We start from the raw sequence: 16,477 nt of genomic DNA on the forward strand, positions 1-16,477 counted from the left end.
TTTTTCTTGACTTTTATCGAGAGTATTCTTAGGTAACTTTTGTTACCTAAGATGTAATTAACTATAGGGGCTTGCCCTTATAGGAAGTTTTTCCCGAACCCAGCATAATATAAACCCTATTTAATTCCTTATATTAAATAGAGGAATTTGTCGGCTAATATGTTAGTTTTGCAGATAAAACGGATGTCATAACTTTCTTTAGTTTATTTGATCGAGCCTCACCCTCAATTCTTGTGTTCATCCTTCGGGATAGATACAGGATTTGAGGTAAATCGCTCTTTCATCTAAACTATGAAAATTATGGGGTCAGTTTGACTTCATCTTTTTCAAAATTAAAATTTTTTTAAAAAATGTCCTTCCGAAGCGGGCAACGAGATTTCAATTCTGATGACCGACAGCTTCTTACGGGCAAACCCCACAACAAAAAATAGTACCGACAGAAAAGCAGAGAACATGGATTTGAGGTGTGTCTATCAAACCCTATGTCACACTCTGCTGTTTCTAATTTGTTCATCTGTAGAGATAATTCCCTCAAGTAAATCATAATATGTACAAGTGTCCTTTAAGATTCCCAAAGGATCATGAAATGGTCCAGGGTAGTACCCTAGACATTTCATAGTCCCTCAAATCGTCTCGAGTTCATTTTGGTCTTATTATGTTTGCTATGTGGTACACCCAATTCATACCCTTATGCTTAATGAACCTTGATGTTTTGATTATCTCTTTAAGTGGGGTAATTATCATTTGATGTTTCACTTACGAATTATTCGGGTAAGACACTTATGGGCAATTTAACTTAATTAAGAAACTTAGTCAGATTGATTTTCAAAGATGGGCTTATAGTTTTTTTTTAGAAATAGTTTCAAATTATTTATAGGTCATTTTCTAAACATCGCTATACAAGATTTTGATTAAGCCTGATTCACTAATAAGCCCTTAAAACTTAATGAGTAGAATTGTAATTTTTTAAGAAAATTTGAATATTTATACTTTTAAACCTTATCAAGAATCATAAATCATTTTAGAACCATTAATGGAGGTTCTGAATCAGTTGGTTATGATCTTCCAAAATCAAACCCCTCACCTTAATATCTTGTTATTTAATTACTCTTCCAAATTTCATAAATGTGAGAAATTACAAATTTATCCTTAATGAGACCAAAGTGAGATTGGTTGCTACCATTTATCCCTTTCATGTAACAATCATTAAGACATGTCAATTAAGATCATTTATTACCCATTTACCCTTTGGTTAGGCCAAAATATTAATTGGTGCTTAAATCCTAAAATTACCATTCTGCCCTTAAGGCCTTAACACCTTATAATTCATTAAATTAAACCCAAATGACTTTATAATTTTTATGCTGCCTTACTCATGGGTTAATTAAAACATCAGAGGAGAAATATGATTTTTCTGAATTTATTTAATTTTATAATTATTTTAATGCAAAAATGAGGATTTTTAATGAAAATTCAATAACTCAACCAAAACAAAACCTCTATTCTTAAAAAATTTATTAGAGGTTCACCTAGGTTAGAGGACCACTTGGACCAAGTTTCATGATTTTGAGAATTTTAATTTAATTATTATAATTATTTTTTTGTTCTAAGTATTAATTAAATATAAATATTATTTAAATGAAAAATTAAATTTTATATTTTTCTTAAATCTCTCTGAGTCCAAGAAACTCAGAGAAATAAGTTTCATATATATTTTTTGGTTTTTATTTTAATTATTAGAATTATTTTAGTGAAAAATTAAAGAAAATTCATTTTAAGCCTTTCAAAATTAATATCTTGACTTAGAAAATTAAAAGAATTATTTTAATTGGTCTTAAGTGATCATGAAGCCAAATGTAACATTTTAGTATGTTTTTACAATCTTGTAATTTTTATGATTTTTAATTAATTTTTTTAATTATTTAAATATTTAAAAATGACTTAAAAATGAAATATTTATTTTAATTACACTTTATTTTTCTTATGTTCATCTGATCACAAGGAGCTTCCAAAACCAATTTGGTGATTTTTTGAATTTTATTTTAATTATTATAATTATTTTAGTGTCAAAAATGTAATTTCATTTAGTTAATCCATTTTAGTGGTCAAATTAATTCCAATTGACTTGAAATTTTTATGGAGAGTTCCGCTGATATTAATTTACAGTGGAGAATAATTTTTTTGTCATTTAAATCTATATTTTATCCAATTATATTTCATTTTTAGGGTTTAATGACAATTAGGGTAATTTTTAATGAGTTAAACCAAGTTTATATTTTTCCTAGGGTCCTATGACTACAATAAACCTACCAAATCAAGTTTTGTATTTTTTTGATGAATATTTTAATCATTATAATTATTTTACCAAAACAGATATGACATGCTTGAAAAATAGAGATCTCTGCCTAGAGACCTCCACTGACCTTAGAAAAATCAAGGAAGGTCCCTCATGATAGAGAGATCAAAAGCCCCAAAAATCAAGTCATGATGAAATGTTCATGCAAATGGAGAGTACAAATAAGAAATACATTATGTAATTAATTAAAAATCATGCATTCATCAAACATACATGAAATCATTTCCGCTTTATTCTCCTCTGTTCACTGAGTATGTGGGTATTTTTATTATATTTTTGTAATTTTTCTACACCAAGATATGGATTTTTGAAGTTCTAGGATTTAAATAATTCAAGAAAATCTTATTTTTTTTATTTAAACCACGCGACGCCATGCAATCCTTAACATCTCCGAAGCCTCCACGTGGCGTATTATGGTTCGACACCGCTATTTAAGCCAGCGCTTACTCGACCCATTGTTCATGCACCATTTGCTCGTTCGATGCGATCTCAGTCGTCTGTCCGATACACACGTGATTGGACGGCTCTCTGTCATCGTCCCCAAGTCCCCCAATCTGTGAATCGTCCACCTTCTAACCTTAATATCTCGCTCGATACTCAACCAAATCTCTTCGGGTTTGTTTTTATAGACACGTCTAGACTAGGATAACACATCTATACAGTTAATCAAGTCTTAAATCAAGTCTATAAGCATGAAGAATTAAAATAGACTCAGTTTGAGGAGAAAACTCAATACCTTTGCCCAAGAGGTTTGGCCTAGATTGGGTGCTTCTACAAGCTTGAGTTGAGTCCAGAGAGCTCCTAGATGAAGCCTTGGGCCGTGGTGAATTGCCTTGACTGAATTCGATCAAGGCCAATTTTGGGTGTTGATCAAAGTCTATGCTAGGGTGGTCTGGTGATGGGGCTTTTATGGGGAATCTTCATCTTTCACTCAAGGGATGTGGGTGCAATTAATTTGACTTTGGTGCACCGTAGAGGTTTGGGGAATTATGTCCTGGTTCAAGCTGATTTTTGATCTCCAAAATTGAGCTCAGGCAGTGGGTTTGAGTGGCTGAAAACAGAGGGATTGCACTCAGGGAAGCTGGGAGAAGCTATGAGAACAATTTTTCAGTGTCTCCCCAAGGAATTTTCAACAACCTTCCTCTTGATTGTGAAAGGGGCATTTAAATAGGAGGGGCTATGGTTGCTCTCAGGCCAGGTTGAGGTGGCTGGGATGCTACCTAGGTGGAGGGCAGAAAGGCTCCAATGGTCTATTGGATTGGTGCCACTTGGATGGGTTTAATTTTTTGTTTAAGCCATGGTGGAGCTTTCAGGTTTGGGTTTTTCGACCTTGGCCAGTGAGGGGTCACCATCTGGCTCAAGGAGGTCAGGCCTAGGTCATGGTGCAGTCAATTTGGGTTTGACATGTGTAAATGTTATTAATTGAAATGGAAGGGGTATTGGGCTAGGTTGGGTCAAACATGGGTCTAACCCCATTGAAATGGGGTTGTGTGGCTCCCCATGGCTGACTAAGGTTAGGTGAGCCAACTGAAATGGTGTGGAGAAGTCCCCATCCATTGTATTTGATTAAACATGGATTAGAGTGTATCATTAAAAGGGTAAAAACTTTATTAAGGGAGCTTGAAAGTGTCCCCACCCTTTTCCATTAATAGTTTGGTGAGGTGGCAAAGACTCATATGGCTCACTTATGGCTTGGGGATGGCTTCATGACTTGTCGTTGGCTTGGCCAATTTGCATGAGAAAGGATTTTTGGATTTTATGTGGTATTTTGATGGTGTTTGTCATGAGGCTTAATATGGAATGATTTTGGCATGAATTGGAAACTTAGGGAATGATTTTGATTAAATTGATGATGAGGAGAAAAAATTGTCAGCTTTTAATTGAATCTTGGGCTTTGAATCTTGGGCTTTTTGAATGACTTGAGGGCTTGGGATTTTAGAATTGAGGAGAATTTGGGTTTGGGTCAATTAAATGTTTAATTTAGTGTAGGGAGATTTCATGAAGAGTTTTGAAAGAATTTCAAGTTATTTTGAATTGAATTGGAAGACCAATTTGGTGGAATTTGGACATAGGTTAATTTGAGGATTTTAGGTTAGAGTTGGTTTTGGGTTATACTAGAGCTTGGATATGACCCAATTAATATTTCAATTTGGTGTGTGTGATTGTCATGCAATATGTTGAAAAGAAATTAGGTGGAAATTTTGGGGTTATGGCTTTCAATTTGGTGGCATTTGGGGATATGACCAATTTAGGGTAAAATTGGGGCTTTTTAATTTGGGTGAAATTGAGCTTGTAATTGGGTAAAATTAGGTTTTTATTTAGTTTCAATTGGTATTAGGAATATTGAATTTTTGTTTGGAATTGAAATTGGTCAAGATTGAGGTCAATTTGTCTGACATTGGGGCTAATTTAGGGGAATTGGGCCTTTAAGTGCAATTTGGGGCTTTTATTTAAAATGGGCCAATTTGGTCAAATTGGGTCAATGTGATGGTTCAAATTGATTTTGGGGACAATTGTGATGATTTTAAAATGTTTGAGATTTTTTCAAAATTTTTGGGTCATGAGAGACATTTTGGTAATTTTTGGCAAATTTGGGGCATTTTGGGAATTTGGTGATTTTGGTCAATTTGGGTAGTGGGAAATGGTTTGAAATGACTTTTGGACAAATTTGGGTGTTTTGGGCAATTTTGGGAATGTTGGCAAAAATTTGGGTTGTAGGGGTATTTTGGTAATTTTGATGAAAGTTTGGGCTAGAGTGGGTAGGTAAGCCATTAAGCAAATTCCAAGTCATGAGAACCATATGAGGACTCACTTTAGATGATCAATATGTTGGTCCTAAACCTCTTACTCAAGGGCTAGGGGTTTGGGTTCACCCATATGAGCTTTCCAAAAGGAGTCAAGAGACCAAATTAAGTGCAAGTTGTCTTAAGGTTTAGGGTGTGTGAAAAAATGTAGTGTTTGCAAGCTAGTCTAACCAAGACTAGACCACCCATGGTTATTCCTATGGCTTGACCATCTTATGGGGACTCTCATTGAGCTCCCTCATATTGACTCCACCTACTAACTGCTAGAGGTTAGAACCAATATGTGGAACTTCAAGTTTAGTAAGGAAGAGTTTAGAATTTTTAATGGTGAGGGTTCCTTTTCTAGTCCTCTAGAAATAGTCAACAGGAAAGTCTTATGGCTAGACCTTAGGCTATTGAGAAGGAAACTAGATCTCAACCAAAAGTGAGGTCAACACATACCGTAAGCTTACTATGGAAGCCTAACAACATGCAAAGAAAATCTACAATAACCTCGGCTAACATGCCAGAGAAATGCAGTAAAATTAAATTATTTACTTGTTCTAATAAATGTCTAACAAGCAAATAAGGCAAAATAACATAATGCACAATCAAGCTAAATCCTATGATGTCTAAAAGTAAGTGAATGTAAAGTGTGAGAAAAATAGTGACGATATCAGGTCAAGATGCCCATAGCTTTCCATCATCTTGAATAGCCCCGGTCCCTAATTTAGTTAGTTATAAGAGATGGTTAACTCAATCTGACTTGAAGATTCCTGTTAGCAACTATGAGTTGCATTGCCCACAAAATCTTTGTAGATCCGGGATGAATTTATTATTATTCATGTTGCATTTGATTTTATTGTTCATTAGAGGTTTACTTTACGTGTTAATGTCTTTCAAATTTTATGAGTTTATGACTTTTATTTTCTTGAACTTTAATAAAATTTCAATTTGATTTTTAATAGGCTTTTCTTTTTTTAATGATTGTATTTTTAATAGGATTTTTTTATTAATTTGGTTTTTAATATGATTGTCTTTTAATTTACATTTATGACGATCCAGGTCAATATCTCATGGTTCCATCAACTTAGGGTATTTAGTGTGTAGTTTGCTTCGTTACGAATAACCAGAGGACTTCTTATTAGCAATCAAATTAACTTATTCAAGGATACCTAAAAGATTGGGATTTATTTAATGAATTTCAAGTTTAAGTTTTAGTGAATTTTATTTTATGGTCCATCTAAAGTTTAATGATTTATAAATTTTATGGATTTTACTTAATTTTTGCTCTAGTTTATTTTTTATGACCTGTTTTATTTGTTTGGTGTTTTGATTTTGTGATTGATTTGATTTTTTATATTTCTTAATTCATCTTTATTTGCTTGATCTATTAGTGAAGATTTTGTTGGATTTGGAGTTTTCTTAATGAAGTTATTAAGTTCTTGTTTCATGAGTGGTATATTCATAAATTCATTGTTCTTATCTTAAAAAACTTTAACTTGAGATAGAAGTTGTTTATTATATTTTGAGATTTGTTAATTAATTCTTTGAAGTGATTAGTTAATAGTTTCAAATTCAATAACTTTTTTTTGTTAAGTATGATAACAAAAGGTATGTTTGTAATTTCAAAGAAGTTACAAATATGCCCATATTTAATTTCAAACATAAGAGTTATAATGTTTAGGCTTTATTTAACTTCTCATTAAAGATTTTAAGATAAATTTATTAAAGTTTAAGTTTGTAGGATTTACTATTTAACAATTGAAAAGCAACTCATGTTATATTTATAATTTAAGAAATTACAAATTAATCTCTAATCACTTTTGATTAATCAGTTTGTATTATATTTTTGATTGACTTATTAATTAATGATCTTTTGAGTTTATTTTTCATGAGTTTTAATTCTTTAATGTTCAAATTAGAGGTTCAAGAGTTCAAAATGGTACATTTTTTATTTTAGAAAAGTAACTTTCCTCACATTGTTAGTTATGAATTTTATTGTATATTAAGTATTTTGTGTTTTATTATTGAGTTTCAATTATGTTTTATAGATTTTAAGGTTTCAAATTATTCAAAATTATTTTTAAGGTAAAATCTATAGCTTTCAATTTTTGGCCAAGATTTTTATTTGAAATTAAGTTGGTTTAACTCACCAATTTTGTTTGAATTGTTTTAAATATTGAGTGAATCATTGGTTTTATGATTTACATATAATTTGGGTTAGCAATTTTTATAAGGCCAAATTTTTCATACTTTCATGATTATCATTTTTCCCTTATACATTGATGTTTTGACATAGAATTTGACTTTATTATTTCATTTGGTGTGTTTGCTAACTTAATTTGGGGTTTTCTTTTTTACTTTTTGTTACTTGAGTTTGGAGACAAAGGTTAGGGGTGAAATTTTACATTTTTACAAATATACCCTTTCTTAGGTTTAAGTGATTTTTTAATTTTCAAAGAATGAGATGGTGATTTTAAATTATAAGTTCATTATTTTAATCATTTTTTTCATTTTCCAATTGAGTTTATAATTTTTTTATTTATAATTATATATTATTATTATTATTATCATTATATTTTTCATATTTAATTTACAATTAATTGCAAATCTAACAGAAGTTACATTATCTCACTTAAATATTGATTTTTTTCTTAGATCTGCCTAGATTGTTTATGTCATAATCTTAGGTTCATTTTAGAATAGACTTTGATGAAATTTTTGGTGAAATTTAGTGTTGTTTTGGGGTTTATTTTGATGGAGTTTAGGTGGTTTTTTGGTGGAGTTTTGGAAGGGGTTTAGGGGTTGAATTTGGGAGAATTTTGGTGGACTTTTAGTGGGAGTATTGGAAGAGTTTTGTTGGAGTTTAGGTGGAGTTTTGGTAGGGATTTAGAGGTTGATTTTAGCGAAGTTTATGTGGAGTTTTGGCGGAGTTAAGGCGGAGTAGGCTACACATATATGCCTTTCAATTATTGTATATTTATGCACACAACACACAATTCTTATATATTTTCATAGTTAACACTTACATTTTCCTTTTTTATACAAAAGTACCCAAAATTTAACTTTCTTACAAAACATTCAAACTTTCTTTTTTACCTAAATAAAACCTCAATTTCCATATTTTAAACTGAAAAAAATTTAATTTTTATTTACATAACTCAAGTTTTATCTTTTCATACATAAAACTTAAATTTTTATCCTTATATGCATAAGAGTTATATATATTTTTTACATACATAAAACTTAAATTTTTTTTTTTCACATACATTAAATTTAAATTTTTATCTTTTCATACATAAAAATTAAATTTTTATTTTTCCATAAGAAAAAAGTAAACTTTTTATTTTCTCCATATATAACCCTCAAATTTTTATTTTTTGCATTTTTTGCATATATAACAGTAATATATAACAGTAAAATTTTTATTTTTTGCATATATAACAGTAAAATTTTTATTTTTTTGCTTACATGACACTTAAATCTTTATTTTTGCATATATAAAACATAAATTTTATTTTACTTACTTACATAACACTAAAATTTTAATTTTTACAAACATAAAACTTTAATTTTTATTTTTGCATACATAACACTTAAACTTTATTTTTTACATACATAACATTCAAATTTCCACTTTTATACATAATACTTAAATTTCTTTATATTACTATTTATATGTAACGCTTCAATTTTTACCTTAATTTTCAATATCACATAAAAATATAGCCGTTTAATTTTTTTTTTTTTTGATAGAGCGAAACACATTGAGTGATATACATCAAAATAAAATTAGATTTTAAATATAAGGAATTAAATGGTATACATTTAAATATCTCTTTTTGGTGGTTTAAATGTCAAGCATATAAATATTAAATTTCCCTTTTTTTTGGTTGTAAATATCAATTGCTTATTTTTTTATTGTTTTTGAATATTAAAGTTGCTTTTTGTTTTGTATATATAAGTTTTTTTTTTCTTTTAGGTTTTGGATAAGTGAATACATGAGAATTAGGTGGTATGTATGTGAAATAGAAAAGTCTGGTTTTTAGACTTGTAGGTATGCAAGAATTAAGTGTTATTTGTGTAAACACCCAAGTTTAAGTTGTTTGTATGCAGATGCTTAAGTTCTTTTGTGTCGGGATGCAGATTTCAAAGCTTAGGTTTTGGACATGTAAATACATGAGGTTTGAGTGACATGCATGTAAATACATGAGGTTTGAGTTGTGTGCATGCAAACATTCAAGATCTGAGTGGTGTGCATGTAAATACATAATATTTGAGTGTTGTGTATGTAAATACATGAGATTTGAGTTGCCTGTCATCCTGTAAATACATAAGAAATATGTGGCATGCATGTGAATTCATAAAAAGAGAGAGAGGAGAGAGGCTGCTAAATGGAGGAATGGTTTGGAGGTATTCATAGGTTAAAGAGGGAAGAGAGAGTTAGTATCAGTTGGATCTTAAAGAAAAGTGGAGAGGATGTGGTTGTTTATGGTTTGGAAGGGGAGGAAAATAGGAGAGAGAGAGAGGGAGAGTGATGGAAAAATAAGAGAATATCTATTTTTTTTTAATTTATTTTAGTGGCATTTTGTCCTTTTATGTTATTTTATCTTATTTTGTTCGGTTTTGCCTTTTTTAGTGGATTTGACCATTCTTTTGTTTATCTTGTCATGAGAGCATGAGAGGTGAATTGGAGGTGGCCATGTGGAAATTTGACCTTGTCTTAAGGGTGGGGGCTTGACTTGATTTTTCTTCTTCCTAAGATGGTTTTGGTCTTGGTATGAAAATAGTTTGTCCTTGTTTATCATGGAGATTTTGTAGGTTTTGGAATTTGACTAAGTTATTGGAGTTTGGGTGGACGAGTCTTGCTCATGAGGATTTGGGTTAACTTGGGCTTTGGGTTTAGCATGAAAATAGTGTCACCATTAGAAAATCTAAATAAGTGGGCTGGATCATGCTAAAGATGGCTTGTTGGCTTGTTGGTTTGGATGAAGCTTAACATGGCTTGGTGGCTTGCATATGACTTAGCATGGCTTGATGACTTACCATGAGACGGGGTTTTGTGATTTTTTTTTGTTTTCTTATTTGTCATTAGACAAAATTTTGGCCATGGGATTATGCTTTAGATTTAATCATTAGTTTTTTTTCTTTGCATGTGGCATAAGTTTTTGATTGATTTTGTGTCATGAGGAGGCTGATTTGAACTAAATTGGATTTTGGTTTGAATTGATTTTAATTCAATTTTGGTTTTAGTTAGTGGATTCCAGTTTTGGGCTTAGGTTTGGGCCTTAGGTCAAATGAATTTTAATTTTAAGTTTATCACAACATAAGCTTAGTTTGATTTAGGTGTTTTTAATTTTAATTTTGGATATTAAATTTAAAAGTTGATGAATTTAATTTTAACTCTTTCTATTTGGTTTAATTTAGTGTTTTGAATAAATTAAATTTCATATTTTTGATTAATTTTGGTGCATTAATTAATGCTTGATTTTAATTTGATTTGATTTTGATTGGTGATTAATGATTTTAGTGAATTTAGTTTTAATATTGAATTCATTTATACTGATGTTTGTTGATTTTAATCTTTAATGGATTCAATTTTTATTGATTTTGGTTGAAATTAATTTTTAGTGGAATTAGTTATGTTGGTTTTTTTGAGATTAGTTTTCAGTGGATTTAATTATGTTGATTTTTATTTTGTTGAGATTAATTATGTTGATATTAAATTTTGAATTTAGCCTTAGGTTGATTTATGGATGAATTTTATTTTATTTTGTTTAATTTTAAATTTTACCTGATAGTTTTAATTTGTGGCCCCAATTTTGATGAATTTGATTATTATTTTTTAGTTCGTGATTTTAATTTAATTTAATTTTAACTTTATTGATTTTAATTTTAGGTTCTTTTGATATTTTTTGATGAATTTGGTAATTTCATTTTTGATGATTTTAGTTGTTTAAATTATGTGATTGAATTATGAAGTTCCAATTTTAATTGATTTTTGTTTGCAAATTGATCATTTTTTTAAGAGATATACCCTATCTTTGTTTAAGGTGAACTTCATACCCAACGAGCTCTTCATAAACTAAGAGTTAGATAAGGAATTATGAAGGAGAGATGTTAAGTGCCCAAAAGAGAGAGACCAACAGAAGACCTGTCTTTAGGACCAAAGGGTAACTTTAGGCAATTTCAACATATGGGAACTCAACTTAAGCTTCAATGATCTAACCATAATCATCTCAACCAAGGTTTGATGATTTAAAGGTTAGCTTTTGAAACTCTATGGAGTGTAGAAGTGTTTTGAAGTTTCATTTTGGCATTTGCTCCTTCATTAGTTTTATAAGAGAGCTATTAAGAAAATCCTAAGACTAGATTCTAAGCTCTAGAGAGAGGAAATATAAGATAGATCTCACACAAAAATGAGGTCAATAATGATTTCATCATAGTTTGATTAAAGTATTGTTCAATCTATCTTTAATGGTGATTTGATCATGATTAAACAATGGTTTATTTTTTTAGCCATTGTTATCTCTTTTATTTCATTTATTTTTTACTTAAAATTGCTAATATAAATGAGAATAATGTTATATTATTGTATTTAAAATTAAAGACACCATTGTATCCATCTTATAATCTAATATATTATAGGCATTAAATTATGCTTTATTAAATTTAGCTTATAGTATATCATGTTAAAGTATTTGTGATTGTACTATGATATATAAACTTTGTAATCTATTGTGTTAAAGTTGTTGCAATGCATTTTATTTCATTTATCACATATGTAAACTATTCAAATCACATTCATACCTTCTCTTGAAAACATTATTTGTATCAGATTTAAATTGGTTTGAATCACTCATTGTTCGAATATTTTTTAAAAGTACATTTGAAACCCTATTTAACTCAAATCTTACCTCGTATAATTTCAATTTTTCTCAAACAATATCATTTACAATGGACATTAAATAAGTAGTACATAGCCAAAAGAGATGGATGTTGTAATTAAAAATATATATTTTGACATATTTCTCTAGAAAAATAAACATTGAAAAAATTTTCCAATAACAACTATTGTGAGGCTTAAATTCATTATATTCCTAAAGATAAGCATTATATAATATATTATACATAGATCTTAGTATATTACTACAAAGTTTCTAAATAAATTATTTAGAGCTACATTTAAATTGAGTGAAATCAAAATTTAAAAAAATTTAAAGCAAATCAAAATTACCTTTAAATTAATTTTGTTTATGAAGTTAAGTTTAAAATTGATTTAAAGTCAAGTCAAGCAAAATAAAATTTCAAGCAAATATTAAGCAAACTTTGATCTTTAAACTCTTAATTATCCTTTAAAAAACTAATAAAAGACGTATCTCTCATTTTGAAACTGACTCAAACAAAAAAATAGATTTGTTTGCATGTCATCAAAATCTATCTTATTAAAAAATAAGTAAATAAGCAAGCTAACAAACAAATTTATATATTTATGTTTGTAATTATCAAATAAGTAAGAATTTAGAGAATGTTAATAATAAAAATTATTTGTTTATTACTTTTATGAATAAAATATGATGATTTTTTTTATTAAAACCATCATATGTTTCACTTACCATGGCAGCTAGTCTTGAATAAAGAAGATAAAGGCAAATTAGTTTTGATGGTGGCACAACACTGACCCTCTTAAAATTTGTTTAGTCTTCAGTCTATGGGCATATTTTCTTAGATGAATTAAAACATTAAATAAAAGAAATGTAATGTAATTTAATTTTAGGAGGTTGTTTAATTGAATATAATTTAAATGTAGTGTCATGACAAGTTTATTATTAGTTTTTTAATTGATTTCAAAATTTGAAAATCTCTCTTCCTTCTCCTTTCCCTTTTGTGATCTTTTTGTGAGGTGATGAGATCAATAATACGATTGATATAGGTGAGAGTGGTAGTGACCGGGATAAATAATGTAATGCAAATGGAGAAGAGGTTGAATGTAGCAAGGCATCATATTTAAGGGTAGTTTTGATTTGGGCAAATTTAAAAAAACATTGAAGATAGGCATTTGGGGTTTATAAATTCTTCAAAAAATTTTTATATTTATTTTTCTTCCATCCAAAAACATGTGAATTAAAAATTCACACATTTCCTATACTTTATACTCCTAATACAAAAAAGAGAAAAATCAAAGAGCTTTTTAGTTGCAACAAACAATTAAGACTTTTAATAATGATAGAGTATAACCTCACTGTTATCACACTTAATTCAATATATTTAAGATGTGAAGAGGATGTGGTGTTATTTTCTTTCTACCTTCATATACTGTCTACCAAATTGTAGAATAAAAAACAAAAAATCTAGTGTTACATTTTGGGTCGGTCATTATACTTGGATTATAATGGTGGTAAGTGTTCTTCAAGGTGAACTTGAAGACCCATGCAAGCAAGAAAAGCTAAATTCATTACTTTAATTTACTCTCTTTTTAAGAAGATTCTGCTACTTGAATGATTAAAAAGGATTTCGTACAAAAGACTAATTAATGGTATACCAACCTATTCATTTCTTTTATTGTCATCTTACCTTTATTTATCACTAAGCGTGATATACTACTGGGCATGTTGAAGAAAGGGGTCCAGAATATAGGCAATATCACATGCCCTCTTCAACTTACCATAAAAAAATGGTATGGTGTAAAAGGGATTATTCATACGAATATAAGAATCAAGTTGGTTAAAATTGACCATCTAAATTTTTGTTTGAGACCTAATCTTATCCTTTAATTGAGTCAATTGGACCACATTAAGTTATCTTGGGTTTAAGCTTTATTTTATGTTAGTCAAGTGACAAATTTGACTTAGTTTATCTTTGGTTAACTTATAAGATAACATAAGAGGTTAATAGATTAATTAATTGGGTTTATTGGTCCAAACTGAACAATTGGGTCCATCAGTTAATGTTAAATAGGCAAGGTTTGATTTTTAGTTAAATCTAAGGCTAGTGTGTACATTAAATTATTCAAATGCTAATTAAAATTAATTTAAGCATAATGCAATAATAAGATTGGACCTTTGTGCTCTATTCACTAAGCTAACTAATATTAAGAATAGATTTGTTTGGTAATTTGTTTTCAAAATTAAATGATGTACTAATCACTTGTGGACTCTTATACATAAATCCGTTTGAAGGTTCAAATTATTAATAATCTTTGATATTCTAAAAACTAAAAGGTTTCTTAATATGAACCTACTGGTCTTGCCTAGCCATTAAACTCAATCCACTAAAGGATTAATATTTGTTAAATTCCTTTTCAAAATTTATCACATATTTCACTATTATATTAGAATTCTCGGGGATCATTTGTTATCAATAAAATTTTTAACACTAAAATTACTTTGATTCTAGGGTTTGACTAATCTAAGATGTCCTTCAAGTTGAGATGTTGTAGCCCGTTCTCATTCTTAACCATTTGGAATTAATTAAATTAAAACCATTTAAATCTTTTTTCATTTCCTTGGCTCATTCATAAGTTGAATCCTGGCTCACCCTAAAAAAACCTACCTCAGCCTTTACACTTAGCTAACTCAAACTTGGATTTAATTTGATTATAAGAACTTAATAGACATATTAAGGGCTATAAGAAAATAGCCTTGTTTATTCAATTCTAAATTATTTAAAAATTTTTTCATTGGTGACCTTAATTAGCACTAAGTTCTAAAGTGAGTCGTAATTGCCCTTACTTAAAAGACACAACTCAGTGTATGTTTTTCTTTATTTAACAAAATTCAATAATGTTAAAATAAACTTTTTAATACTTTCAGGAAATTAAGGAAATAATTTTGGAATCATCACGAAATATAAGAAAAGTTATTTTTCTTTAAACGATGAGATGAGATCTATTAATATGAATGAAAATCAATTATCTTAAAAAATGTGCAATCTTAAAAAATTATTATTATTAAGGCATAATTGCAACAAGTGTGATAAACTAAAGATATTAGTAAGATGATCATTCATCATCTTCAGAGTTAAGATTAAATAATAATAAATTACAAAAGTAATGATCAAAGTAAAAGAGTAATCAAAAGAAAGTTAAATCATTATTTATAGGTGTTTGACTTACTAGTTTATGCCCACTTTAAGTCCTTAATGTAATACTTCTACTATCCACTCCATTAGCTCATTGAACTCGAGCACCTATTCAATCAGTCAAACATCTTTCATAAGGTCAAAGTATAAGAGGATTGACTATAGTTGATCATTGGACTAGGTTAGACCTCTTTAAACTCTAATTTGACCCAACAAGACACAATTAAGTTAATTAAACATATAATTAAGAAGTTTATATATTATTCTAGGCCAACATTTTATTTAGACCCAATAAAACTTTATTAGCCTAAATTCCAAAAACCCTTAGTTTAGCTTATTTGAACCCTTTGAATAATTTTAATCCAAATAGTCATACACTTTCCAGCCGTTTTGAATGCATATAAAACTCACAACATGCCAAAATTGAGCTTGTTTCACTCCAACCACCCTAAGTACCCAGTCACTACCCATAAAACTGCAGCCTCAGACCACTTGGAAATCCCTCATTGGCATTTTTAAATGTCCTAAGAGAAACATTACACCTCTTGACACTACATTAGCCAAATCAATCGCTAAGCAGGGTTGATGTATATCCTTTATTACTTCTCAATCCTTATAAAACTCACATGTTGACCTCACTTTTTGTTGAGGTATAGTCTTTCTTCCTTAGAAGCCTAGGATCTAGCCATAAGACCTTTCTGTTGACTATTTCTAGAGGACTAGTGATGGAACCCCCCTAGAAATTCTAAACACCTCTTTATTCTTCTTGGAGTTCCTTATGTTTGGTTCCCTCTAGAAATTAGTAGGATGAAGCCAAGCATGGGGGAGCTCAAGAAGAGTCCCCATAGGACTGTCTGACATTAGGGTTAGCCCTGAGTTGTGTCATCTTGGTCAGTCTTGGACACGCACACTTGAACCCCTCACCTTCACCAATAACCTAAACCCTTAACCAAACATGCCTAGCCTGGTTTCCCAACTCTTTTGAAAACTTATGTGGATGGTCCCCTGCCCTAGGTTAGAGTTTGGCTAGGACCAACATATGGAGGATCCAAAATGGGATCTCCCTTGGTCCCATGGCTCAAGAAGGATAATTTTATAATTAGCATCTTCAATTGATCCCATGCTACCCAAATACCTAATTTTGGCCTTTTGCCCCAAACTTTTCCAAAATTACCAAATTGCCCCTAGAACCCCAAATTTTCAAAAATTGCACAAATTACCCAATTTTACCTAAAAATCATCCCAAAACATTTCA

Source organism: Phalaenopsis equestris, unplaced genomic scaffold (assembly GCF_001263595.1).
Source record: "Phalaenopsis equestris unplaced genomic scaffold, ASM126359v1 Scaffold000124, whole genome shotgun sequence".
In the NCBI taxonomy this organism is placed as follows: domain Eukaryota; kingdom Viridiplantae; phylum Streptophyta; class Magnoliopsida; order Asparagales; family Orchidaceae; genus Phalaenopsis; species Phalaenopsis equestris.